This window comes from Lepisosteus platostomus, unplaced genomic scaffold (genome assembly GCF_059453375.1).
Source record: "Lepisosteus platostomus isolate fLepPlt1 unplaced genomic scaffold, fLepPlt1.hap1 Scaffold_101_H1, whole genome shotgun sequence".
Classification (NCBI taxonomy): domain Eukaryota; kingdom Metazoa; phylum Chordata; class Actinopteri; order Semionotiformes; family Lepisosteidae; genus Lepisosteus; species Lepisosteus platostomus.
The window spans coordinates 21,122-47,622 of NW_028291482.1; the positions used below are offsets into that span (position 1 = coordinate 21,122).

The 26,501-nt window shown below is 43.9% G+C and overlaps 2 long non-coding RNA genes, 2 other non-coding genes and 1 pseudogene across 4 annotated transcripts in view; 1 reads left to right on the forward strand and 4 right to left on the reverse strand.

Moving 5' to 3' along the window:
* Positions 1-1,104: 1,104 nt before the first annotated feature.
* Positions 1,105-1,223, forward strand: LOC148637974 (5S ribosomal RNA). The gene has a single exon (XR_015931129.1). It is a non-coding gene; the product is annotated as a 5S ribosomal RNA (ribosomal RNA).
* A 1,534-nt stretch (positions 1,224-2,757) lies between these two features.
* On the reverse strand, positions 2,758-2,894 carry LOC148637975 (U1 spliceosomal RNA; annotated as a pseudogene).
* Positions 2,895-7,738: 4,844 nt separating this feature from the next.
* Positions 7,739-7,849, reverse strand: trnal-caa (transfer RNA leucine (anticodon CAA)). Its single transcript has 2 exons — positions 7,812-7,849; positions 7,739-7,784 (listed from the first exon to the last, which is right to left on the reverse strand). It is a non-coding gene; the product is annotated as a tRNA-Leu (tRNA).
* Positions 7,850-15,076: 7,227 nt separating this feature from the next.
* LOC148637977 (uncharacterized) lies at positions 15,077-15,425 on the reverse strand. The gene is made up of 2 exons (XR_015931126.1): positions 15,247-15,425; positions 15,077-15,168 (listed from the first exon to the last, which is right to left on the reverse strand). It is a non-coding gene; the product is annotated as an uncharacterized LOC148637977 (long non-coding RNA).
* A 340-nt stretch (positions 15,426-15,765) lies between these two features.
* The window catches only part of LOC148637978 (uncharacterized), a 130,388-nt gene continuing 119,652 nt past the window's right edge, over positions 15,766-26,501 (reverse strand). Inside the window, exons 2-3 of the long non-coding RNA XR_015931127.1 lie at positions 16,049-16,166; positions 15,766-15,852 (exon numbers count right to left, since the gene is read on the reverse strand). This is a non-coding gene — a long non-coding RNA (uncharacterized LOC148637978). The remainder of the gene's footprint in view (positions 15,853-16,048; positions 16,167-26,501) is intronic.

Sequence of the window (26,501 nt, forward strand, 5' to 3'; positions counted from 1 at the left end):
ATGGATGACGTCACCCTGCTCCTCTCTGACAATGCCTCAATTAGCAGAGCTCTGCAGTGCTGTGATTGGTTCTCTTTGGCTTCCTCTGCAAAAATTAACAAATCTAAGAGTGAGATTTTATATCAGAACTGGAGGGAGCCAAAAGAAGGACATGATCTCAGGCTGCAAGAGAAGAGAATTAAGGTCCTGGGGGTGTATTTTGGAGAAGAGATGGGACCTCGGTTTTACGCCTCCCCCGAAGGACGGCGCCTGTTTGTGCAGCAGAGTGTCGCCATTAGGATGCTGGGGCATAAGAAAGCCACCCAGACCGCAGGGTGAGTGCTCCCTACTGGTCCCAGTCACACCTCTTGCAGGAGCAGCAGCAACCTGAGCTTTTCCAGGGGGAATCTTCCATCCGGGTGCCGGCTAGACTCACACCTGCTGAGCTGCCATGGGTGAGCCCTGTCGAGAGTCGCAGGGTGAGATCTAGTCACCGGGGAGAAACGATACAAGCGAAGGATTACTCGGCTCCCAGCACTTGAAAAGACCGACAAATGACTCGTTCCCGCCGGAGCTGAATGTACCTGCATGTGTCGTGTCGTCTACTTCCCCCGCCCCGCTGTGTTTGCTGTATTGTCTTTGAAGCCGGCCCCCGAGACGAGACGGGCTGTTCCTGTGACCCAATTAACACTTTACAGGTGCCATTCCCCGGCATTGTGGCCATTGTCGGTGGTCACACACCATAAGATAAGGTGGAGGAGAGCGGGGCATGCCCAGCGCCAGACATTCAAGGAGGGGGCTGTGCGAGGTGAGGTGAGGTGCGACACGCGACACGAGGTGAGGTTGTGTGCGCTGCAGCGGTGCCAAGAGAACAGCACAGAAGGCAGCAGGCTCTGGAGAGCGGGTAAGAGACGGAGCCTTGTGGGCAGGCGAGCAGTTTGTTTGTTCTCCTCCAGACAAGCCAACATAAGGGAGCACATTCGCCAACATCCAGGTACGCAATGCGATTTGGAAAGAGGCTCCTTTCAAAAGAGTTGCACACGAACGTTCCTTCAGTCCCGCTCAGGGGGCACGGAGCCCCAGCCACACACAGCTTCAAGTAGCGAGTCAGGCGCCATGGCTTTCACTTGAGGCCACACCACCCTGAATGTGCCTGATCTCGTTTGATCTCAGAAGCTAAGCAGGGTTGGGCCTGGTTAGTACCTGGATGGGAGACCGCCTGGGAATACCAGGTGCTCCAAGCTTTTGCTCTCTCGGCCAGCAGGGGTCGCCGTTGGTACCGTAGGCTTTGGGAGGAAAACCTGGAGGATGGAAAGGTGATCTATAGCCTCATCTCTAGAGATGTTTTGTTGCTATGGCATGTGTGTGACCCATATAAAAAAGAAACCCGTTTGTAAAACGAATATCGAAGCTGCCTCTAAATCTGCAAATTTCCCCCCGGAAAAGCTCAGGTTGCTGCTGCTCCTGCAAGAGGTGTGACTGGGACCAGTAGGGAGCGCTCACCCTGCAGTCTGTGTGGCTTTCTTATGCCCCAACATCCTGATGGCGACACTCTGCTGCACGAAGGCGCCGTCCTTCGGGGGAGGTGTAAAACCGAGGTCCCGACCCTCCTTGGCCATTAAGAAATCCCAGGGCATCTCTCAAAAAGAGACGCCGGGGGTGTCACTCTGGTGTTAGTGTTCCCCTTTACCAATCAGTCGGGGTCTCCTCCTAATCCCCGTCTCATATGTAACAATCAATGACGAGGCCCCCCTGTCCCGCGATATTGTACTTGTCTCCTGGCCGCTGGCTGGCGCCGTGAGATTTAGTACTCACACCAGAGCGCGAACGCGGTCCCCCGCCCCCCACAAAGTGTGCGCTCCAGGTTCCCTCTCGGGGCTCTGCAACACAGCGGAAAGGCAGCGAGAAGGAGCCTCTTGCTCTGACGCCGAAAGGCCACAGGAGGGCGGAGGCGCCGCACGCCCGGCCGACGTGTTGGACTGGTGCGCTTTATGTGCTGAAATAAACACGCGACAGCCCAGAAATGTTTTGAGTGCTGTGCACTGGAGGTTTTTGTCTTGTGAAGACTTGCCTTGTGCTCCTCCGAGCAGTTTGTTTGTTCTCCTCCAGTGCGGGACAAGCCAACACAAGGGAGCACATTCGCCAACATCCAGGTACGCAATGCGATTTGGAAAGAGGCTCCTTTCCAAAGAGTTGCACACGAACGATCCAGCAGGGGTCACCGTTGGTACCGTAGGCTTTGGGAGGAAAACCTGGAGGATGGAAAGGTAATCTGTAGCCTTATCTCTAGAGATGTTTTGTTGCTATGGCATGTGTGTGACCCATATAAAAAAAAAACCCGTTTGTAAAACGAATATCGAAGCTGCCTCTAAATCTGCAAATGAAGATGAGTCGATAAACCACTTGTTTTTCGTATAACTATACATATATTCCTTTATTACTGATTTCATTCATTGAGCACCAATAGAGGTACAGCCATTCACTGTTTGACATGTCTGCACTGGTACAGAACCTAGCAATCAGAAAACGGGTGAAACTGTCTTGAGAATTAGCATACAGTACCGAGGCCCCCATGACCAAATAAAGGCTAACCTCTATAATCAGCCTAAATAATGCAGACTACAGCAAAACGACTGACTTTGAAAAGGGAATGAATGTCCGGAAGGAGTAGTGTAACCAGCCTGAAATGCTTCTCCGGACCTCTAACTAAAAGAAACCGGGAACCAGCAGTGGCATCGAATCTTAACTCTTCCGTATCCAATATTGGACCAAGAACATCAGGGAAGAGCGCGAACGCAGTCCCCCACTACCAGAAATTATGCAGTCGAGATTCCCACATTTGGGGAATTCGCAGGGGTCAGCACAGCCAGAGTGCAATGGCCGAGCCTCGCTCTGGGTGAACCGATTTCGATTTTTAAGAACTTTATTTTCTTTTAAAAAAAAATACAGGACATCACAAATTAGAAAACTTTACATTAATATACATACTTAAAACAGTATATTTGATCACATCTCATTACTTTTTGACACAATACCAGTTACATAGCAACAATTTCTTTTTTTCTGGTGCAAATCACATTCTTTACTTAAAAATGATAATGTTTTTCACAGTTTCTTGAGATATTGACCTGTGCTCTCTATTTCCCACAGATTTTCTGCTTCCTCCCTCCTTTCTCTCCACAGATCTCTGAGGTAGTAGTTCTCTCGGGTGATGAACAGGGCCAGGCTACCTGCTGCCTTGACTGGGACCTCGATGCCTTTGAACAGCCCCATGTTCCTCACTCTCCACAGGGCGTCTTTCCCACTGTTCACCACGGCCCAGATCCTGTCAAACACGTCAGGAGGAAGTTTGACAGGAGAGATGCCGTTGTAGCGGCAATGCTTGTTAATTAGACAGAATTAAGCGGTGGTATGCTGTCCTAAATGAGGCCCCATCTCACCCTCCATCTCTGTTGTGCTTGTGTATTAGCGTGAGTGTTTTTTATTCTGATCAGGAACAGTTTTACAAGTCCGCAAAGGATCGAGGAAAGGTTTATCGCCAGCTGAAAAGAGACACAGCGCTTCGGCTGTGGAGACTTGTTCGGCTGGCGTTCGGGGAGTCGCGTTTTTCAGAATTGTATTGAGATCGTTTTCCACAGAGCTCAGATGTCAAAGCACAGCAGCAGCTCTCAACAGCGATCCTCTATAGCGCCCTTTCTCCCGCAGCTCCGTCCTCATTCGAAGGAAGCAAGAGTGAAAGGCTGAAGTGAAATAGAGCGGGGACGAAGGCAGTGAAGAGAGAGAACATGGGAACGTGCAAACCCTTTATAAAGGGGGTTGTAACTGTTGAAATGTAACCAGTCACATCCCAAATCATGAACAAAGGTTATTTGCCTTCGCCAGACATCAATTATTATATCAATGATTATTCCTATCTAATATCAGTTCATTTCATATAACGAACCAGATTTTGGAGAACAAACGTTCAAACTGCGCAACAGAACCTGAATCCATCTGCTGATTGTCACCGAAGAATGTCGTTACAAATTATCTGCTGAGCTGTTTTAAGTATCCGGCCACCTCTGTCCTTCCTACTTTGCAGGGGGCACAATTCTTTCAGTTTCTTCTCTTGTATTTTCCTTGTTATTTTACTGTCTCTTTCTTCCACGAGGAAATGGATCCACAGCCCAAACCCTGTGTTTCTGCAGTGTCAGTCAGTGTCGAGAGAAATACTTGCACAGCTCCAGTGCACCACTGCACCAATCATTCTAACAGCAGTGTGCAGTGAAGTCATGCCCAGGTTGTGAGTTTCCTGGAGAAGTCTCGCCTGTGTTTTCAGCTGCAGAAGATCGCTGTTGAATTTATGTTGGTTCTTCTGTTACTTTTTCTGCTCGATGGCCTCTATTAAATCAGGCACACCTGCTTCCTCGGCAAGTTACTTTATCGCTTCTCACAAACCAACATACTGCAGGCACCTCTAATACCGTCACTGCTTGTGGGCCACGTGTTCCTGCTGTCAGCCTACTATACCACGTTCGTGCACATCTAGAAACATTACTACTCTAGTACAAAAGCGAAAAATGAAATGAAAACACAACCAATTAAAAAAAGGTAGTGCTTTGCTGTGGCTCACTTGGTAAAAGTGTTTGCTTAGTAAACAAGACATCCTAGGATCAAATCCCAGTGGTACTTTTATTCCTGTCTTTTTGCACCATTTATCATTATAGACAACATGCTTCTGCATTAAGTTTAATGGAGGTGTTCATTTAGTTTTTGGCACAACTTGTTTTTAAAAAAATACACACATTGTGTGTAAGTCTTACATGTGTTCTGTCACATCTGGGTGTTAAAGTAATAGATGTGTTGTGTTATTTAATATGATTTGACTCCACGCTTGTGTTTCTCGGGAGACAGCAGAAATATTGGGGATTTGCGGCTACAGAAAAATATATGAACTTTATGGGCAAATGTAAGGTTACGTTAAAGAAAAAGAAATTGTCACTGATGAGGATGGGATTCAAACCCACACATGCAGAGCACAATATATTAGTAGTCAATCACCTTAACCACTCAGCCACCTCACCTAGAAACCCACTCCCTTCAGACATGATTTGGTGCCATTAAGATGACCATCTTTCTGCATTCTTGAGGGTCATTTTCCTCTTCCACCTGTAATTTCACTATTTTCCTTGGGAGATGTCAAGTCACCAAGCCTGTGCTATGCTTCAGTGGCGGGTGTAGAGGACACCCTGTTGTACACGGAAAGCACATTGATCTCCTTGGACATGAAAAGTGACAGATAAAAGCCATTTCTCATCCTGTCTCTTACCATCGGGGCTGCTAGTGCATTAAAGGAGGCAACTTGCTTGATGAGTAGGCTCAACGCACACCGAACGCAGATGTCTCATTGCGGTGTGTCCAAGCTGCTATAAAAGAAGAGCGCTCTGCCAGCGCCATGACAAAGTTGAGTAAAACACATGTTTAATAAAGAGGAGATACTGGATCCGAATTCCAGTGGTACCTTTCTTCCTGTCTTGTTTTACAGAACATGTAATTTGGGACACTCACAGAGGTCTTGATTTGGTTTAATGCGTGTATTTATTTCCTTTGCGGAACCCATCTTGCTTTTTTTTTAACCATATAGCTTACGAAAGATGAAATGTGAGCGAATTTTTTGTTCACCAAAAGCATGTAAATGAAAAAAAAAGCAAGGTGCAAGCATTTCTGTGGTGCAATCAGTTTGCGTGTTCGGCTATTAACCCAAAGGTGGGTGTTTTGAACCCACCCAGGGACGCACTTCTTCCTGTAGTAAACATCATCACCGCAAAAATTTTATTTTTCCACAAAACCTGAACTATTTTGATATTTGCAGTAGTAAACAATTGAGAAAAGAGTCAACATTACCGGGAATTTCCAATAATTACCGACATCGGCAACTTCCAAGCAGATAGTATTCACCCATGTTCATTTATGTTCCAATGGGTGGCTGGAAAATTCACTTCTACTCCCGTTGCATCTTCAGCTAAAGTAATTTAAAAAACAATGCAAAATTGTTCGAGAACTTGACAAGCAAAAACAACAGATCGCCGGAGTTCTATTTTACTATTTAACTATTTTCGTATATTTACCTTAATTTGAATATAAATGTTAACCGAAGTGCTGTTCAATATAATGTAATGTTGTTGTACTTTTAAAATATTTTAGCTGAGGGTGAGAGGGGGGATATTACGCCTTGCCAAACATCTAAAATAACTGTAAAAGGGGATGGCATTTTAATAAAACTGGCAATCAAAAGAAAGTTACAATTTGTATGGTATTATGCTCAATATCCCTCGATATTGAAGGTCAGATGAGGAATTTGAAGAAACTATCAAAGAAACAACGGCAATAGCAGAGGGTGTTGATTTTGAACCAGTGTTTGCACCTCAATAATCCATCAGTCTTCGCTTGACAGGCTTCCTCAAGATATTCGGTGTTCTATACAAAAAATCGACAATTAAGCGCAAATGTGACAAGAGGCAAAGACTGCGGTAGAGGAGGAATAAACTCCACACGATGACTGTATGTATACGTCTGTCTAATATTCGGCCCCTGCAGGGGCATCATATTCGCTGAACTGCCTGCCAGCGTGTGTACGGGCTTATAATTCAAGAATATCAATGGTCAGACGCTTACAACGGGTGTTTGTGTTTGTATTATTTAGAGAACTGAAAAAACATTTTCAAAACTACAGTTTGAATGAAATTAAAAAAAAAGTTTATTTGTCTCTTTGCTGTAACAACTGTGCCAAAACTATTCAGATACATCAGAATAGCATCAGAATGTAACTAGATTTTATTGGATTTTAGGAAATGTATTTTTGCGCATTTCTCTATACGATCAGAATACCTTCCTGTTTTCACAGTGTTTATTGTTTCTGCCTATGATATCTCGGAAAGAAAGACCCAGTATCTGTTCACCAAAATATTTCAGGAGTTTGCTGTGGTTTGAGAGGAGTGTATGAAGGTAATGAAGGAGGGAGGACACGCGCATTCCGCACGGGGAGCGCAGAGCAATGAGCCGCACCTGCAGCTCTCAGAGTCTTTTCTTATACAACCTCTGAGTCCGGACACACAGCGTCTCCAGCCAGTGTTGGAGATTTACAGTTCAGAAAACGGCTGTCTTGAGCAGAAACTGATCTTCCTGCTTTAGTTAAGGTTTGGTTATTGTGGGGGTTTAGCGCTTGTATCTCTCTTCTCTTACTAAACACTATCTACTGTAAAGTATATAAATAGAAGCTAAAATGCAGCTAAAATACTTCAGTAAGGCCGAGCACAAAGGAAAGTTTAATAAAAATGTTCTATGATCTATGTTCTAGTTGCCCATATATTTTAAACTCTCTGTTCGAGCTCTGATTTAATCCTCTCGGCTCCTGCCGCTGTCACCGGGAGAGTGGCTGCATTCCGTAGGGCTACAGGCTGATTTCACAATGCCACATTTAATGAAATACAGGGGAAACCGCAGGGAAAACAATATGTTTTAATACATCTTCTTCTGGATTTATATTTCGGTCTTTCACCTTTGAATGCATACCTTGACCGTAAATCTTTACTCGATTACAGGCACCCCAAACAGTTCCTAAGGGAGAAATCGAAGCCTATTTGACTTTCTGCTAATCACATTGAAGTGTTCACGAAGCATTTCCCTGCCCATCATGTGCCCGCAAGCCGGTTTCTCCGTTTTCTTCTTTCTGTCGTTGTCAGCGAGCACAAGACAGGAAAAATGCAAGAGAGGGAAAAGCTGTCAGGAGTGGGATTTGAACCCACGCCTCTATTCAGAGACCAGAACACCCAAGCAATGGAAAGACAGGAGTCCTTGAGTCTGGCGCCTTAGACCACTCGGCCATCCTGACGAGGTATGTAAGTTGGGGTGTTAAAAGCACCAGTAGTTCACAAAACTGAGAAATGTTTTGCTGGAGAAACACCACGTTGCCTAATGTTGCCTAAACGGATCACGGAAATCAAATATTCGGATCGATTTAGAGTGTGCTTTACAGCCTTTGTGTAATATTTTAAATTGTTTTAAAAAAGTGTGTACTACGTTTAGGACTAGTTAGTGTGGTAGAATATGGAGATCATCTCCAGCTCTGAGCTCAACTGCAACAACACGTTGTGCTGAACAAAGTCAGAGTTGAGTTGAACCTTTGCTCAGTGTGGTGGTCAGGACTCAGGAGTATTGTTGTGGTTCTAATTAGCACGAACTGCAGGGGCTCTGAATCAGAACATTTCAATTTATCTGTTCAGTAAGTTAAAATGCAGGACACGTTAAAATCGGATTATTACTGTGTCTCTGTCCCGTTTGTATATAACTGAATGTTTAAAAGATACCAGTAAGGACACACAACTACTAATGCGGTACTTATTGGAAATAGTCCCAAAACAAGTACGTCCGGCAGCTGGTAGACCCCTGTAATAATTTTGCAGTGACACTTTGAAGATTTACACTCTATTTAAATATTAATTTACTAAATTTCAGTTCTCTTTTCTCACACTCCCTGGCATAACTGAACTCTCACTCTCGCATACTAAAGGCTTTACATGCATTAGCTGTGATACAGATTCTAATAAAGACAGAATGAAACTGTTTGTTTTGTGTCTCATGGTGATCCTCTTCTCGATCCAAATTAAATGTTTAATATGATCCCTCGAGAAAGAAAAAGGAGTCAATTTCCGCCTGGAATGATTGATGCTCCATCAAACATTTTGTAATATCTCCGGAAGTTTATACAGTAGAATCCTGGTTTGTGGCTTAAATTCAAGGTAAACAAGACTAAGGAAACGAGTTGGAAACGATGTCAATCTGGGATTTAAATCATCCGGAACATTTCACTACATTGGGCAGTATGTGCCAGAGAGCAGCTCCTGACATCTGTTGATAACTCAGTTGGTAGAGTGGAGGACTGTAGTTGAAACAAGAGGGAATCCTTAGGTCACCAGTTTGACTCCGGCTTGAAGGAAGGTGCCCTTTGTGTATTTTGTTAAAATAGCTGATCTTTTTTCACTCAGACTTAGATCAAAAGCTCAATAAACGACGAAGCAGAGGCTCTTGTTCCGAATTCAGCTCATGTCTGATTGTCTTGTTTTGGCCAAGATCTGATCTTTGAATTCAGGGAATACTCTGTCTGCTTTGTACAGTAATTCAAAAGTAGATACAAATGTCACTTTTTTATTGTAGATATAAAGGTGTTCTCTGTTTTCAAAGGATAGGTACTTAATTGGCTTTATGATTTGGTTTTGATTTTGTATCGTTGTATTATTAAGTTTGTGCTTTTTGTGTTTTTAACATATTGTGAACTTATTTTTGAAACAAATGCTTACAAAAGCAGACATGGCACACATCTGTTTATACCAGCGGTGAATTGTATATTTTATTAAGTAGAAGCTACTGCGCACTTCTGGGAGTATAACAGGTTCGATATAAAGTGGCAAAAATATAAAAGGGGAAAATACCCCAGACTGGGTGTAAAGGCCTCGTTGTGACTGTTGTTTTATTGTTGAATACGGCATACTGTGCACGAAATGTTGCAGAAACACAATCTGATAGTTAAATAATTATTATTTTAATAATTTGATAAGTATGAGGCCCCGGATCCAAATATTCAGTTCTGATTTTTTTAAAGTGATATCTTCCCTTCCTCTGGTGGAAGTAACACGATGTGAGCAATTGTTTTTTGTTCTTTTTTTTTCACGTTGCGATCCAAAAAGCCTCAGATGCACAGTCTGACAGCAACCAAACCAGAATGGATTCTGCTGGGAGCCGGACTGAGCTCATTCTTGCTCCCTGTGCTGAAAACAGAATTAGCGCTTACCCGAGCACCATCTACAGCTGCTGGATGGTACTCTACGTCCTGCTGCTCCAGCAATTATTTTAACGAAAGACAGATCACTTGTACGCTTTTAACCTTCTCGCAGCTACAGGCGAGACTGAAGCTGGCGATATAAAGGCACGCGCTGGTACACCTTCTCTAACTTTCACAATTGCGATAAACATTTTTTTAAGACCTTTGAAAAACTAGATATAGATATAGATATAGATAAAACTAGATAAAAAACATGAGCTTTATCGGTTTTTACATTAATCGACTTTGAAACAAATTTGATCTTTTTACATTGCATTTTATGTTGAAATGTAGCATGCATACCTAATCCACCAACGGACAGAGCAATATTTTACGTTGCCTTCCAGAGCTTCCAACGTGTGATGGATTTGTATGGGTGTCTGTATGATACCACTACAGCACTGGCGCAGGTGCAAAATCCACTTTCACAAGACTTTTTCAGTGTCTTCTCTCTCAAATGGACCGAAGCACAGGAGCCAATATTAGAGAAAACGACAGGTGTTTAAACAGAGGATGTCCCAATGTCTGGGACAACGCATTGTGATTTTGTATAAACGCAAATGGTTTCTCATTTAAAAGCCAACAATATTCTTTTTCTCCCTGGCGCTAATAAGCTACCATACATGCGAGCTGTTGTGTGAAAGAAAATTCCAATGTCCATAGGAAGGCAGAATAAAATCCAGAACTGTGTTGGTTATATCGATAAACAGGGCTCATGTTCACAACAAAACTTTACTGTATAAAAAGTTAAAATTCGTAAATATATATTTTTTTTATTATGCAAAGTGTCTGTTAAACCATTCATGAAGGATTTTTAGACAAAAAAACACACCATTATATGAGAAAATATATTTACTATATCTGCATTTAACTCACTTTTTAACAATTTCAATTTCAAGGCCGATATAAATTGTTGCCCTGCTTTTTTGTCATAAATACACAAGCTTGTTATGTCTTGTGTCAGAAATAAACTGCATGAAATTTGCTAAAGCAACAAAAACTAAGCGCCACAAAGAAGACAGACATTTGCGTTTATAGTGCAATGTTATCTCGAGCCTTTAAAATTACTTTAAATGCAATTTGTTTTTCTCTGTGGCTCTAAGGCTTTGTCATTTACTGTAGTTATTCAGGAAAACATTATGTTAATCATATAGATGAAACATTTAATATATTCAGGTGGGTAGCTACGTCAGCATGCGTATCTGCAAAGGAACAAGTAATATTGTAGGTTTATTCCATGCTGAAAAGAGAAGAGAGAAAACAAACCTGAAGAAGGTTTCACAGCTGAAACGTTGTGTTTTCTCTCTTCTCTTTTCAGCATGGAATAAACCTATTACTTGTTCCTTTAATATATTGTTCGGTTTGACTCAAAATGCTTTACTACTACAAGAGAGAATTATAGTATGGAGGATGAGACAAATTTATGATTTCTTGGAAGAAAATGTTTTTTCTTTGCATTCGAAATGAATCGAAACTTTAGCGCGACACACAAACCCTTTGTCATTTTTAAAGATATAATATTTTTAAACAGACAGTATAGAAAACGTTTTTTTTTACTAAGCAATTTTGGCCGGGGGCGATGCATTACTAGTAGTGGCGCTGAGGTCACTATGGTGCAGTTGAGCACCGTAAGATTAGGGCCAGTGACGTAATGTATAACGCATCTGACTGTCTGAAGATCAGCTCCTGCTCTGAGCTCAATAGCAATGCAAAACTGTGCGAAACAAAGCTGGCGAGCAGCTGATCTTGTGCTCAGTAGTCAGTACGGTGCTGAGGGTTCAGTTCTGGCGTTGTTCTAATTAGCACGAACTGCAATGGCTCTGAATCTGACCATTTCTATGGAAGCCCGTTTCCGCCAGGGAGTAAAAATAAAAACGCGCTATGGTATCTCAGAATTCCGACTTAGTAACTGAGAATTGCGACTTAAAAACTCAGAATTCCGACTTGATATCTCGTAATTACGACTATCTCACATTTGGGACTTCGAAATAACCCATATTTCATTGTCTGTCCTTTTGTTATTGTAACGGATTCGGGTTCCAGGGCTTGTGCCCTCGCCGCTCCCACCCTAGTTCGTGCCTCACTGCATTGGCTCGAACCCAGGCCTTGCCAGCTGAGCTAAAGAAGAGTTTCTTTTTTAAGTAAAAAATGACATACAATGGAAATATTTAAAAAGTATAAGTTTCAGCTTTTATAATTGTGAATTCTTCTGGATGTGAAGTGTCTATTTCTGTATCTTATTTCATATTCTTTCTTCGTTTTTGTATTTCTGGTGTTTAAATAAAAAAAGAATTTAAAAGCCCACCATCCACTATTCCATCCGTGTACTATGGAAGCCTCACTACCGGAAATGGGATTCCATAAAAATTAGTGTAATTAATTTGATTTTTATCAGGGCACTGTACAAGACAAGTCTTCAGGCTTATAGATCCTATGATCTTGTACGATTCATCAATATAGTGTAACGGAACGGCCAACATACAATTTGTAGTTCAGGTGGGTAGCTGCGTCAGCATGCGTAGGCTGCAAAGGAACAAGTAATAGGTTTATTCCATGCTGAAAAAAAGAAGAAAGAAAATATGTTTTGGCCGAAACGTACCAGTAAACGTTACATTAATAATACCAGCCAACGATACATTATCATTTCACACCGGTTCTACAGGAATCTACAGCAGAGCCCTGAGTTGACTCCCGGAGTCCCACTGAGCCCATAGAATTCCACACCACCCATCACTCCTGCGCACAGTCCGCTGAGAGCGCCTGTCCATAAACTACTGGATTGAGAACGGGATCAGATAATTCCCCATTTTCTTAATTCTACATCAAAGGACTGTTAAAGGTCTATTTTTAAGGCATCGATTCGTATTCTTAAACCAGATGAACGCCTGGAATAAGTTAATATTACTTATAAATAGTTGTGCTACAATACTCCAGTTGAAGGCACGCTTCTAGCTTTGTGGTACTCTGGTGCGTCACAAATTTATGTTTGAATTACTGTGGATGAACTACTATACAGTAGGTGTACCCTCGCTCACTTTCTTTAGCGACAGTCGTTGCTCCTCATCTGAGTGATGTATTTGCCTGTTTTTCAGTTCACTTCCCTGCAAGGAATATTTACCTCAGAGCTCTCTTTCACAGACTGCAGGCGCTATGTTTGTTAACAGGTGTTATAGTGATGACATCTTTCTGTATGATCAGGACAGGAGCTGCAAGTCCACTGTGTTGTGGCTGCAGTACAATTTTAGCTTATTATTATAATACTTTTTAACAGCGACAGATTCTTAAGATCACGAGGTGTTTACGATATTATTTCAGTATTAAGATGCTACTACATTCGGAACTGTCCCATAGGATTCAGTGTTCCATTAGTTTGGCACTAAACTGCTTAGTCTATTGCAGAAATTGTACTTAGTCCTGTCCTGTAGTGTCCTCTAGAGAGCAGCAGCTGTTTCCTTGGGCTCATTGCAATTGGGAACATTGTGATTACTGAGCAGGGGACTAAAGTCAGCAGACGAGCGAGTTGCAAATCGGTATTAATCTGGCGTACAGAGCTGCATGCTAATCTCTGGATCATCTCCAGTTAATGCGATGCTGTTCTTACCTTGCAATTGACCCAATCTGACTACTGGCACCAACAACCCTGTTATTACAAATAAACTTCTTGTGTACCTACCGTGATACATAAGTTTGCTGGAGAGGTTTGGCAGCCCATATTCAGTCAAAGGTGTGTGTGCAGATCACTGTGATACACAGGCATCAACAAACTGACATACAATATTTAATGTTTAACCGATAAAACCCAAATGAACCAAACCTGAATAAATTAGTGGTGGAAAGGAGTCTTTTTATATAGCAAAACGTCTCTGAGCCTTTGGTAATAACGATGGGTATATAACCCATTGTCCTCAATATTAGAAATGAATCCTTGAGCACTGCTGTTGTACCAACAGTCCTCAAAAGTGCTGCCATTACCCCCGTCCCATAAAAGCCTAACATTACCCTTTCTTGCATAAACTGTAGAACGTGCCTTTACATTTCAGTTGCAGTTTAATCTATTATCACCCTACTCCCCACTTCATAACCTTCACTCTAATTCTGGTCTCCTAACTGTCCCCCAAGCCCGTCTACACTGTATTGGTGACAGGGCCTTCTCCTGTTATGCCCCCAGGCTCTGGAACTCTCTGCCCAAGGATACCAGAGTCACCTTCCCTAAACTCCTTCAAATTCAGACTCAACACCTTGTTCTGTAGAAGAGCCTTTACTGAACTGGTTCCATTCTTTAGCCCTCTGCTTCTACTTTCCTTAGTACCACCATCCATGGTCTCCTCTGTCTATTGGAATTGTTTTGTCCTGTGTATTCTTATTGTAATTCTGTCAAGTGCTTTGAGAAGCTACCTTCAGAACCATTATATAAAATAGTTTATCCTAAATCCTTGAAGCTTTAATAGGGCACTGCAGTAGGGCTAAGAATTGACAGTGTTAGTGGGCCAGCAGGATTTGTGCAAATTATAGGTAGGCACAAAGGAAGACTAGGATTCACTTGAAATTCATGACACGGGACACTGAAACAGTGGAGAGGCTTTGTGTAGTAAGCATTCAGTCTCAATCTACACAGTTTGTGCTGCTGGTAGAGGTGGTTGTGAACACCCGCCTTCCCAGTCAAGTACTGGGATCTCCAGTCTCAATCCTAATACTTCCCCATGACTGTCCAATACCACTACTGTGAAACCAACACCCATAAGACAAGACCTCCAAGATTCTAACTGCACAATTATTCACTGATGTTTGTGCACCAGTATTGTTCCTCTGCTAAGGTTGGGAAGGCCTACTTTACACCAAGCCCATGTTGACAATTCCTTCCTTGTGTTTCTTTTAGTCAGTTTGTGCAGCCTAGAATAGGACACCAGATCTCACTCTTACTGGGCACTACAGTAGCAACTCACACTCCATAAGCACTACCCATCTCAGAAACAGGAGGATTTCCAGTATATTGAACACCTCCGTCTCTCTCACAGTAAAAAAAGTCACACTGCCCTGCCCAAGGAATAGTGCGGCCATCTTCCCCCACTACAACGCTTTATTACTCCAGCCATTTTCAGTCCTCATTGGCAGCAATACGGGAAGCATTCTTGAAAGGGGAACCCCCACAAATACTTCCATTGATTAATGGGTCTCACTTCCCTTGAATTCCTCCACCCCATTCAAACCTATAAACCATAAAGAAACAAGGGCAGGCAGAAGGGTCTTTCACAGTTTTATTGAAATGTTGCCATTACAAGGCAAGTGGAGGCAGGAGAGTCACAAGGGCCAGGCTGGAGCCTTCATTCAGGCACCTGGGGAGAAAGAAGGAGAACAATCCAGCTGAACTGCAGGACACCACCCCTACAGGAGCTCCTCCTGCCAGACCCTACCTGTCCACTGGCCAACATCTCCAAAGTCCTCTGTTCCCTCCACATCCTCACTGGTGCTCTCTGCATCTTCACTGGAGCTCTGAGGGTCTCCCTCCTCATCCTCAGTCCAGTCAGCTCCCACATCCAGAGGAGCTTCTACTGGTGCCACAGCCACCCGACTGCTGGTCACCAGGCTCCTGGTACCTGTGGACAAGCAGCACCCAGGAGTGAGGGATCTGCTATACCCAGAGTCCCACAGTGATGCTACTCATCTAAACAGTCCCTTTGTCCAGCATGGGATCATTCCTCAGTTGTCCAAGCATGGTTGTCTCTTGAGCAGAGATGCATCCACAAGGGATAGAGAACCAGACCCACCTTCATTCCAACTGCCAGCACACCTGGACTCACAGCAGGCACAGGCCTCATGGTCACCATACAGCTCCTCCCACCTGGAGGAGAGGAGGACAGGTGAGGCCTCCACCTGGCATGTCCCAGAGCACCCTCAGCAGGCTCCTTGCAGAAGTACCTCTTCGCCTCCCTGTTGTAGGTGCAGGACTTGGTCCCTGGTGTTGCTTTAGCAGGAGCCACAGCCATGACACAGTGCATGTACAGCTCAGTCACTTCATGCTGCAAGAGGGAAGGTCACAGCATTAAGGGATCAAGGCCAATAGAGGGACAGAGAAGGACCTTCTGCCATCAGTGAAGGCAAGCTGGCAGCTCTAGGCACTACAGCTGCCACAGTCTGGTTCACATCTAGATCATGGATGGAAAAGCAGACCATGGATCAGTAGAGCAAGAAGGCTGAGCAGCCTTTGAGCAGTACCTTCCTGGACAGCTTCTTCTGGAAGAGGAAGGCATCAATTGTGAAGCGGAGCACATCCTTCTGCTTGGAGGGGACAAACCTGGACAGGCAGCCATCTGCCTTGCTGTCCACCATGCACCTGGGGACAAGGACAAGGATGAACCCCTGCAGGCTCTCGGGGCTCCTGCCCACCTCTCCTCCCAGAAGGGGCCGTACCCCAAGTTGTCGATCACAGGGAAACGGGGCTGGGAGTGCTGGTCTGGTTTCTCCGTTACGTAACACGAGTGGATGTACAGCCTCTGCTCTGCTGTGGCAAAGTAGGCAGTGGCCTGGAAGTACATGGGCTGACCCAGGAAGTACTCATCCTTGGGAGAGAGCCGGACCCAGCGGGCTGGAAAGAAAGAGAGAGAGAGAGAGAGAGAGAGAGAGAGAGAGAGAGAGAGAGAGAGAGAGAGAGAGAGAGAGGCAGCATTACACCTGCACACAGCACCCCCTGCAGGCAGGAGGAGCCACTCACTCAAGGAGCTTACAGTTGGTGGTGAGCAGCACAAAGCTGCGTTTGTTCTTCAGGTCCTTGAAGAAGGTCCTTCTCCTGGCCCACGTGGGGACATAGCCAACCTTGTAGGAGTAGTGGAACCTGCAGGACAGAGGGGATGAGGGGCATCTGGACACTTTCCTAGCGGCTTCTCAGCAGCAGAGCCCTGCCTACCTGTTGTAGGAGCACTTGACAGGCACAGAGAAGGGAATGAAGCGATGCACAGGTGCACTGGAGGAGGGCGGGGCATAGCGGAGAGTGTTGGAGTACACCAGGCGGCCCTGGACAACCTGCAGGGTCACAGAGGAAGGGATATTCCCAGGAAAGGCAACCCCGACACTGGCCCTACAGCTCACATCGCTACACTGCCTGTAGATGAAGACCCGCTTACCGATCGCTCGGTGCCGCACTCGTGAAGCCCGTAGATGAAGTAGAAGTAACTGCGTGTGGTTCGGCTGACGCTGCAGTTGCCCAAGGTCACCTCCGATGGCCGACAGCTGAAGCCGAACAGGAGCCGACTGACCCTCACATACATCCTGCTGGAGTCACACCACACAGCCACTCCTCGGGTGCCCCCGATGGCCGGGCGAGCCGGCTGCCGCCCTCGCTGGGGAGGAAACAGGACGCTCTTGATGTAGGCGGGTAAGGGGCGGCTGCCGGCTTCGGGCTTCATCTTCTCCTTGTCGAAGTAGGGCGAGTACGCGTCTCTGGACACGGGAAGGGGGCGAAAGTCGGGAGCCAAGGACTGCGAGTCGTTCTCGCTTGCAGACAGGTCTTCGGAGGGCGCATCTGCCAGGTTCAAATCCTCCAACTGGGCTGCGTCTTCAGGAGCCGGGAGGTCGGCCTGGAGCGCCAATTCCCGAGAGTCCCAGCCAGCCGGCCCGGCGGAAACCAGTGCGGGGAGCCCGGCCCCTGTGCACAGGCACAGCATAAAGAGAAACGAGCGCATCACCAAATTAACGTCCCGCTCAATTGCTACAGGAGTAAAATAAGTAACCGGGGTAAAGTTAGCTCGAAGTTCGAAAACGATTTTGGCACGCCTGTAGCGCTTTCACGAAACCTCTTAGAGTTGCGAGAATGCTTGTTTTGTGTATAAAATACATTGTGGATGCTTTCTCAGCCTTTACTTTGTCGTTTTTATGACATTTTTTTGACCAAGCACGAATATTCTTTTGTCCATATCTTCGCGATGGAAGCACAGAACGCTATCAAACCAAATGCATTTTAAAGACCACGACTTGTGGATATTTCCACACCCTTTACATCAAACTATCAGTGAGCTAATTATCTTTTTTAAAACCTCCGGTTTTTCATCGATGCGTAATTACGCACGAACTGGAACCCGGGGGACCGCTGTGTGCACACGTTCACAACGCGAGAAATACTGTTCAATACGGCTTCATGCGAAAAACCCGTATATGACCATAGGAAGCAGAACAGCGCAGTCTCCCATTACCCAGACTGTAAGCACGGGAATAAAGCTTTGTTTGATTTCTGAAACCCTTCCTTTACGCCCTGTTTTCATTCAGGTAAGGGTCAACTATATTGAAAATACTACTGACAGCAGGAAGATTAAGATATTCTTTACTCAGCAGCTTATTAAAAACAGCTCCCATGATGTTCAAACCGATTTTTTACACAGAACACTGACACAGCTTTGTGTTCTGAATCTCTTTTTCTCTTGCTTGTATTTAATGTGGCACAATGCACTGGGATAGGGGTATTCTGTTCACAAACCAATAGCATTTAAACCACAGCACCCACAATGCTGCAGGTAAGTGTTTTGCACACTAAGCAGGTCATCTGACTATTCCCAGCTTTGTTTTGGGTTATGGAACCTTTATTTTTTTATGATTTTCTGAAGATAACACTACAGGTGGGACGGGTGGGTCGTCTTCATGGCTCAATAGCATTTCAAATACAGCACCAACTCTGCTGAAACCAAGTGTTTACACACCAGACAGGCCCCCGAACCTCGTACAACCTTGCTGTGGCTGTGGCCCCTTTCTTTATTTTGTAATGATTTTCTGAAGATAACACTACAGGTAATACACTGGGACAGGTGGGTCGTCTTCATGGCTCAATAGCATTTCAAATACAGCACCCACTCTGCTGAAACCAAGTGTTTTACACACCAGACAGGCCCCCGGACCTCGTACAACCTTGCTGTGGCTGTGGCCCCTTTCTTTAATTTTTTTATGATTTTCTGAAGATTACACTACAGGTAATACACTGGGACAGATGGGTCGTCTTCATGGCTCAATAGCATTTCAAATACAGCACCCACTCTGCTGAAACCAAGTGTTTTACACACCAGACAGGCCCCCGGACCTCGTACAACCTTGCTGTGGCTGTGGCCCCTTTCTTTATTTTTTTATGAGTTTTTCAATATGGCACCATTAGACAGGCGGTACATGGGGATAGTACATCGTGCCCTTCACGAGTCAATAGCTCTTCAAGCACAACAGCCACAGTGCTGCAACCAGGTGTTTTACACACCAGACAGCTCCCCTAACCTTATACAACCTCGCTTTGAGTTGTTTAACATTTCTTTCAAATCACTTGGGTTCATCAATCATTTGATCATTTTTCAGCGTGGAATAAACCTATTACTTGTTCCTTGGAGATTACCATCTGCTGATAAGATATGATCGCTATATTGACCATATACAATTTCTTGCATAAGGAATTCATAGTTTGCATACACCGATCCCCCCGGAGTCCCAAGTGATTCTGGTTTTGGAAAGCTAAAGGACAATGAGCTTCACGATACCAGGGGGACAGTGGGTGGTCAAGTCTCCCCTAAACAATGGATCTTGTCAGATTATGATGTCAGTGCATTTAATAAATGTTGTTGAACTCTCTTTAGCCCAAATACAGAGGAGCCCAGACCCAGAATGTTACACATACTGACAGAGAGTGATCTCATTATGTGTGTTTGGATTTTAACAACTATTTTTATTGTTTGCTAGAACCAAAACAATCTATGTTAGACATTTTCATCTTCAGTCAAAAATACAAACCTGTGTACGTAGTGTGGTGCAGGTTCTTGTCCCATCCTGCTCTTGGTCCAGGTTGGAGTGTTGCACCGATTCTGAATCTTGTAAGCTGGTATGGATGGGTTTGGGGGTGTTGATACCAGAGTGGTCCAGGAGGGGGATTCAGGTGTCTCGGGGGCATTCTTGTTTTTCTATGAGTTCAGGTTGATTCTGTTGGTTCTGTCATGAATCTCCCTCACGCAGGCAAGCGCTCCCGCATTCCCTCGAGCTCTCCCCATACCAAACGTGCACATGTCAATCAGTCCTCTACTTAAACCCTCATCTGTCCCCCGGTCATTGCTCACGATTGAGATTCTCTCCTGGAGCTTACCTACTAACTACGCCTTTGCCTTACTATAACTTCTCCCCTGGACCTCGACCCCGCTTTTCCGACAACTGCTTTAGCCACTCGATTTTGTACCTTCGCCTGTTTTACGCTTTCTCGGATCCTGACCCCAGCCTGTCTCTTCGTTTACGCCTCTGCCTACCGACGCAACTTCTACGCCTTCCCGGACTCCGACCCCTGCCAGTCCCTCGACTACGCCTTCGCCTGTCGATTCTGTGCCTACGCCTGTACTACGCCTTCCCGGACTCGGGCCCCTGCCTGTTTACTCCGACTACGCCTGCGTCTCGCGCCAACCCTACCAAGGGCACCGCATTGGATCCCTATCCTCAGCAGTCAGCCCCTGCGTGACAGGTTCTGAGTGTCTTGGTTACATCCGTTTGTGTGTATAGATGAAAAAGCTATTGAAGAGCACCCCCACACCCCCCACCCGTCTCGGTGGAAGTTGCCATGTTCAAAAAATCCTAAAAAGATAATTAAAGTTGCACACAACAAAGCATGACTGTGAAAGGTCAGGAGGCCTGCCTAGTGAGCACAACACTTGATTACAGTCAAAAAAACAATTAAAAAATAAATAAATGTTCCACAACTCAAAGCGAGGTTGTATAAGGTTAGGGGAAATGTGTGGTGTAAAACACCTGGTTGCAGCACTGTGGCTGTTGTGCTTGAAGAGCTATTGACTCGTGAAGAGCATGATGTACTATCCCCATGTACCGCCTGTCTAATGGTGCCATATTGAAAAACTCATTAAAAAATAAAGAAAGGGGCCACAACCACAGCAAGGTTGTATAAGGTTCTGGGGGCTGTCTGGTGTGTAAAACACTTGGTTTCAGCAGAGTGGGTGCTGTATTTGAAATGCTATTGAGCCATGAAGACGACCCACCCATCCCACCTGTAGTGTTATCTTCAGAAAATCATAAAAAAATAAAGGTTCCATAACCCAAAACAAAGCTGGGAATAGTCAGATGACCTGCTTAGTGTGCAAAACACTTACCTGCAGCATTGTGGGTGCTGTGGTTTAAATGCTATTGGTTTGTGAACAGAATACCCCTATCCCAGTGCATTGTGCCACATTAAATAAAAGCAAGAGAAAAAGAGATTCAGAACACAAAGCTGTGTCAGTGTTCTGTGTAAAAAGTCGGTATGAACATCATGGGAGCTGTTTTTAATAAGCTGCTGAGTAAAGAATATTTTTATCTTTCTGCTGTCAGTAGTATTGTGAATATAGTTGACCCTTACCTGAATGAAAACAGGACGTAAAGGAAGGGTTTCAGAAATCAAACAAAGCTTTATTCCCGTGCTTACAGTCTGGGTAATTGGAGACCGCGCTGTTCTGCTTCCTATGGTCATATACGGGTTTTTCGCACGAAGCCGTATTGAACAGTATTTCTCGCTTTGTGAACGTGTGCCAGTTCGTGCGTAATTACGCATCGATGAAAAACCGGAGGTTTAAAAAAAGATAATTAGCTCACCGATAGTTTGATGTAAAGGCTGTGGAAATATCCACAAGTCGTGGTCTTTAAAATGCTTTTGGTTTGAAGGCGTTCTGTGCTTCCATTGCGGAGATATGGACAAAAGCATATTCGTGCTTGGTCAAAAAAATGTCATAAAAACGAAAAAGTAAAGGCTGAGAAAATATCCACAATGTATTTTATACACAAAGCAAGTGTTTTTGTAACTCTAAGAGATTTCGTGAAAGCGCTACAGGCGTGCCAAAATCGTTTTCGAACTTCAAGCTAACTTTACCCCGGTTACACTGCAGAGCCACAGGCGCCTCACTTTTCTCCATTCTCTGGGTTAGGGTGAAAAAAAAACTTTGCTGGTATTAGCTGGCCTGCTGGGAGTACCTTTTCTTCACTGATAAGCAAGATTTGTGTTTCATCTTTCACAAGCTGTATAGATTTCTTTCAAAACAAGTTGTTCCAGAAAGGAAACGAACACTTGCATTCACCTGAATTAAAAGACATGGGATTTGCCCATAAGGATAAATTCTGTACAGTAAGACAGGAAGAAAGGCACCGCTGGGAATCGGACCCAGGATCTCCTGTTTACTAGACAGGCGCTTTAGCCAACTAAGCCACTGCGCCTGGCAAACTGCTGTCCTTTGACAGCCACTTGGACACGTCTCAACTGCTCTGAGACATCTGTGTTCGGTGTGCACCGAGCCTGCTCGCCTTGCAAGTTGCCTCATTTACATGCGATAGTTCCACCACTAAGAGAAAGGATGAGAAATGGCTTTTATCTGTCACTTTTCATGTCAGAGGATCTCAATCTGCTTTCCCTGTACAAGAGGATGTCCAACTCATGTAGCTAAAGACGTAGACGACAGTGCTCCACTGAAATCTTGATCTCACAACCCTCGGCATGACTCCGCTATGTTCTGCTTTAGACAAAGGGGGGAAAAGACTTCTTTCATCACACGTTTTGCACTGTTTACGGTGTTTGCAGTGCTCTTTCTTAAATGAAAACCAGGAATCGGCACCATATGAGGTGAGACTAGATAATATTGGAACAAGTAGCCTCGCCATTCCATGCGTGACGTGAGCAAAGTGTAATTCCTGTCTTTATAGTGTGCTTGTTAGAGACATAGCTGGCACCCAGAGCGCTTTAAATCCGGGAGTCAGCAGCCCAAGACAAGAGAGTTTCCTTCGTCTATGTTTTTGCGTGAAGGGGGAAACCATGCGTGTGCTGCAAACGATCTTAGTATCGAAGTGCCGTCCCACATAACCGATCCGAACAATCTGCTTTACAGAGGAGCACTGCCGGAGCTTATCGTTTGCAAACTGAAGACCAGGCTGACCTCTTCTGTGACTCTTGAACACTGAGTCTCAAGGTTGTGAATTCAAGCTCCACGCTGGCGGGAAATTCCATAGGTAATGATCACATTTTCTTGCATGCTAATCAAAAGAAATATTAAGAAACTTTTCCCGATACCAGTTTTTTACAAAAGTAAAGGCACACGGCACATGTGTGCCACATCACGTCCGAGTTTAGTGACAACTACCTCAGAGATTGTAAGCTGGGTAGTTTCAGATCAGATCACTTTTTTTATCAAAGGTTCAAGCAAACCCGAATACTTTTTCAAGAGACATTTCAGAATCCCAGTCAAATCCAGTAAGATTGCTGGATCCTTTGAATTCGACTGAACTATAGCACAGATCTGCAGTCCACCATTAGAATACTGTGGGTGTGTTGTATAAGCCATACCGCCCAAAATAGTTCTAAAACAGGAGAAGCATCCTCGTTTAGGAATGTGGTATAAAGTGAAATGGTCTGGGAAGAGTCCTACGTTTGAACAGTTCAAAATAGACGTAAAGGGGTATTTACGGACTCTTTCGAAATGTAAGAACGAGCTGTGCGGACCTTATCTTTATTTACCTTGTGTAATCGTTTTTCATAAAGTGTCATTGTATTATAGCATGTGCCCCTGACGATTTTCTTGATACGTTATATGTGCTCTTGTTTGTATTGTGTGTAGTTTTGTTGTTCAAATAAAACCTAAAAGACACAACTTTCCGGATGCGGCTGCTGTAAAAATAAAATGACATCAAGGGTTCTGTACGCAGAGGTCTGAAACCTGCTCAACAGAAGATCTTTATCAAGAGGTGTTAAAGAAGTAGAGATCTCGCCATGAGAGGGGAAGCATCTCAGAAAAAGCAGGTGCAGTCGGTTCCACGGTTATAACGCCACTAATTCGGGCGACAAGAGCAAAACCCACCCGGCTTCCTCCGGGCAAGTAATGAGACAAAGAGACAGTGCACAGCGGGTAGCGTGGCCGAGCGGTCTAAGGCGCTGGATTAAGGCTCCAGTCTCTTTTGGGGTGTGGGCTTGAATCCCACTGCTGCTAGGAGTTTTTGTGTTACAACCACCAAATGGAGCAATGTGTTAAAAGCTACTTTATCAGCTTAACATCAAAGCAGGGAAAAAAAAGTGTTTCTTCTTCTCAACACAAATTATCGTTTCCACCTTCAGCAGGGAAGTTTGTCTACCAAGATCACTTTTGAGTCAGTGCAAATCACAGTGCGCCCTCAATTTTAATGTCGGTTGCGCTCCTTTTTTCTGTGAAACGTTAATGTTCTGCATTTTCAAGTCGAGTCATCCTAAGGGGTAGAGCTGATTATGTCTTTCCGCATAGCGCTCCATCAGAAATAACTTGTCTAAGTTCAAAAGAGATTGTGGGTTTCACTTCAAGCAATCACAAAGCATACCTCACATGTCAGATCTAAATGGGGAATTTGTTGGTTACGAAGCTGAACGTTTTTCCATGTTCTGCTAAAGTATCCACTGGCTTGCCTTTATAAGCAGTCTTGGAAAGATAAGCTGTGCTTCATCTCAGGAAAAATCATCAGTACTGTCATTTTATTCTGTGTGTATGGCCGTTATTTAAAGTATATAAAAATCACGAGTTCATAGACATCCAAATATCAACAGCACCTTGTAAACCTGTCATAAGAATTCCTTCAATCCAATAGTTTCACTCCAGGGAAAAGGCAGGGAAACATAGAGAATTCTTATTTAAAGACAACATCCGTATTGGATTGCATGTAAGCAGGCACCACTCAGAATTCCTAATATGATTTTGAATTCAGTTTTGCAGTGCTTTAGTGCTTTACTACTTTCAGAGAGTCCTTTATTGACCTTGCTGAAGCAGAGAAGCGACATAATCACAATTGTGACCAGTTTTTCTGCTGTTTCTGGTTAATACTGATTATTATTTTGTATTTTGATTAGTATTTTTCGTAGCGTTCTTCCTCAGCTTTTTAGTTATTTGGTGAGCAAGAACCACTGAGAACGAGTCTGAATCAATCAAGAACACATATGGTACTGCTGTCCTGTGTATTACTGCTTCATCCTAATTGAGCTTTTCAGTGTTGAAGAAGACGTTTCCAATTTCGATTGCTGGTTTCAGAGGATGTGCTACAAGATCACAGATTCATTTGAAAAGATTTGGAGATGCATTGGCTGGGATTCAAACCTGGCTCAATTGCATGAAGGCACTTATACTCAGCAACGAGAGGAAAGGAGAAGGGGTCAGAGGTAGTGTGGCTGAATGGTCTAATATGCTGGATTTTAGGCTCCACTCTCTCAGGGGCGTGGGTTTAAATCCCACTACTGCCCAATGTTTCAAGACCTTACTTCCTGTGATTTGTAATATGGTCAGTAAAAGCACTTTATGTAAGTATCTCTTATGTCAGCACTACAAGTCACTTACTGCTCCACAGGACCGGGGTTCAATCCCTGGCATCTTCAGGTGTTTTATATAACTGTACTCACATCGAAATCTTCTGTTGAGTGAGAACTCTTTGCTCGTGTTCATAGAGAGCCAGGTTTACCTTTTGAATCTCACCCGGGATTTCCTGAGAGATCATTCAGCGAGCGAGACCTCCCTCTGGACTCCGCACTGAGCTGAAAGCTGCACGAATTCCTCACTGTGTGTCCTGTACTGTTACAGGTGGTCCAGCGTAAATGTGCAGCACAGTGATATGAACAACTTGAACTTTTTCTGTATGTGAAGGAAAATGCAAAAGAGCATGTAAAGTATTGATCATATAAAATATCCATAGTACAACTCGTGAAAAAACTGAAGCACAAAACAGCGACTTTTGATGATTACAAGAGATTCAAGAAACACAACCGTCCGCAGATGGGTTCGGATCCTGAACGCTTAAGTCAAAAGAACAAAAGCGAAGTAAACTCACTTCATTGTCTTATAGTTTCTGTAATAAAACAATTTTTTACTTTCTTTATAATTTCTTACTGTTGATAGACGATTTATTGAATTTTAACAGAATCACAATTACAAATATTTGGGGTTAAACTGTTATTCACATACTCTAACAAAGAGAAACGTTAGTGTCTTCCAGTGTGTGAGCCAATTTCTCAAAACATTAAAAAATAAGTTATAGAAATTGAATTGTTCTACTTTTTAGGCTTGCATAGTCTTATTCATATTTCAGTTAAGCCTTTTCTTCTGTAGTAATTTCATTTGATATTAAAATTAGTCCTGATTTACAAGATGTAACAAGGGTTACATTTTAACCCTTCAATCCAATAGTTTTACTACAAGTAAAAAGCAGCGCAATATATAGAGAGATGACATTCAAAGATTTCAACGTTCTTATTGGATTGCCTGTATGCAGATATCGCTCAGAATTGCTAATATGATTTTAATTCAGTTTTTCTCTACTACTTTCAGAGTCTTTTATTGACCTTGCTGAAGCAGAGAAGTGACATAATCACAAATGCAACCAGTTGTGCAGCTGTTTCTGGTTAATAATGATTAATGCAAAAAAAAACAGCTCCTTGCATTAAGAGTCCTCCCTCTGGATTCCTCTGAAAGCTGCGCGAATTACTCATTGCGTGTCCTGTACTGTGTAGCACAGTGACTAGAACGCCTTGAGTTTTTTTCCGTATGTGAAGGAAAATGCAAAAGAGCATGAAAAGTATCGATGGTATAAAATATCCATGGTACAACTTGAGAAAGAACTGAAGGACAAAACAATGACATTTGATGATTACAAGAGAAACACAACCGTCCGAACATGGGCTTGGATCCTG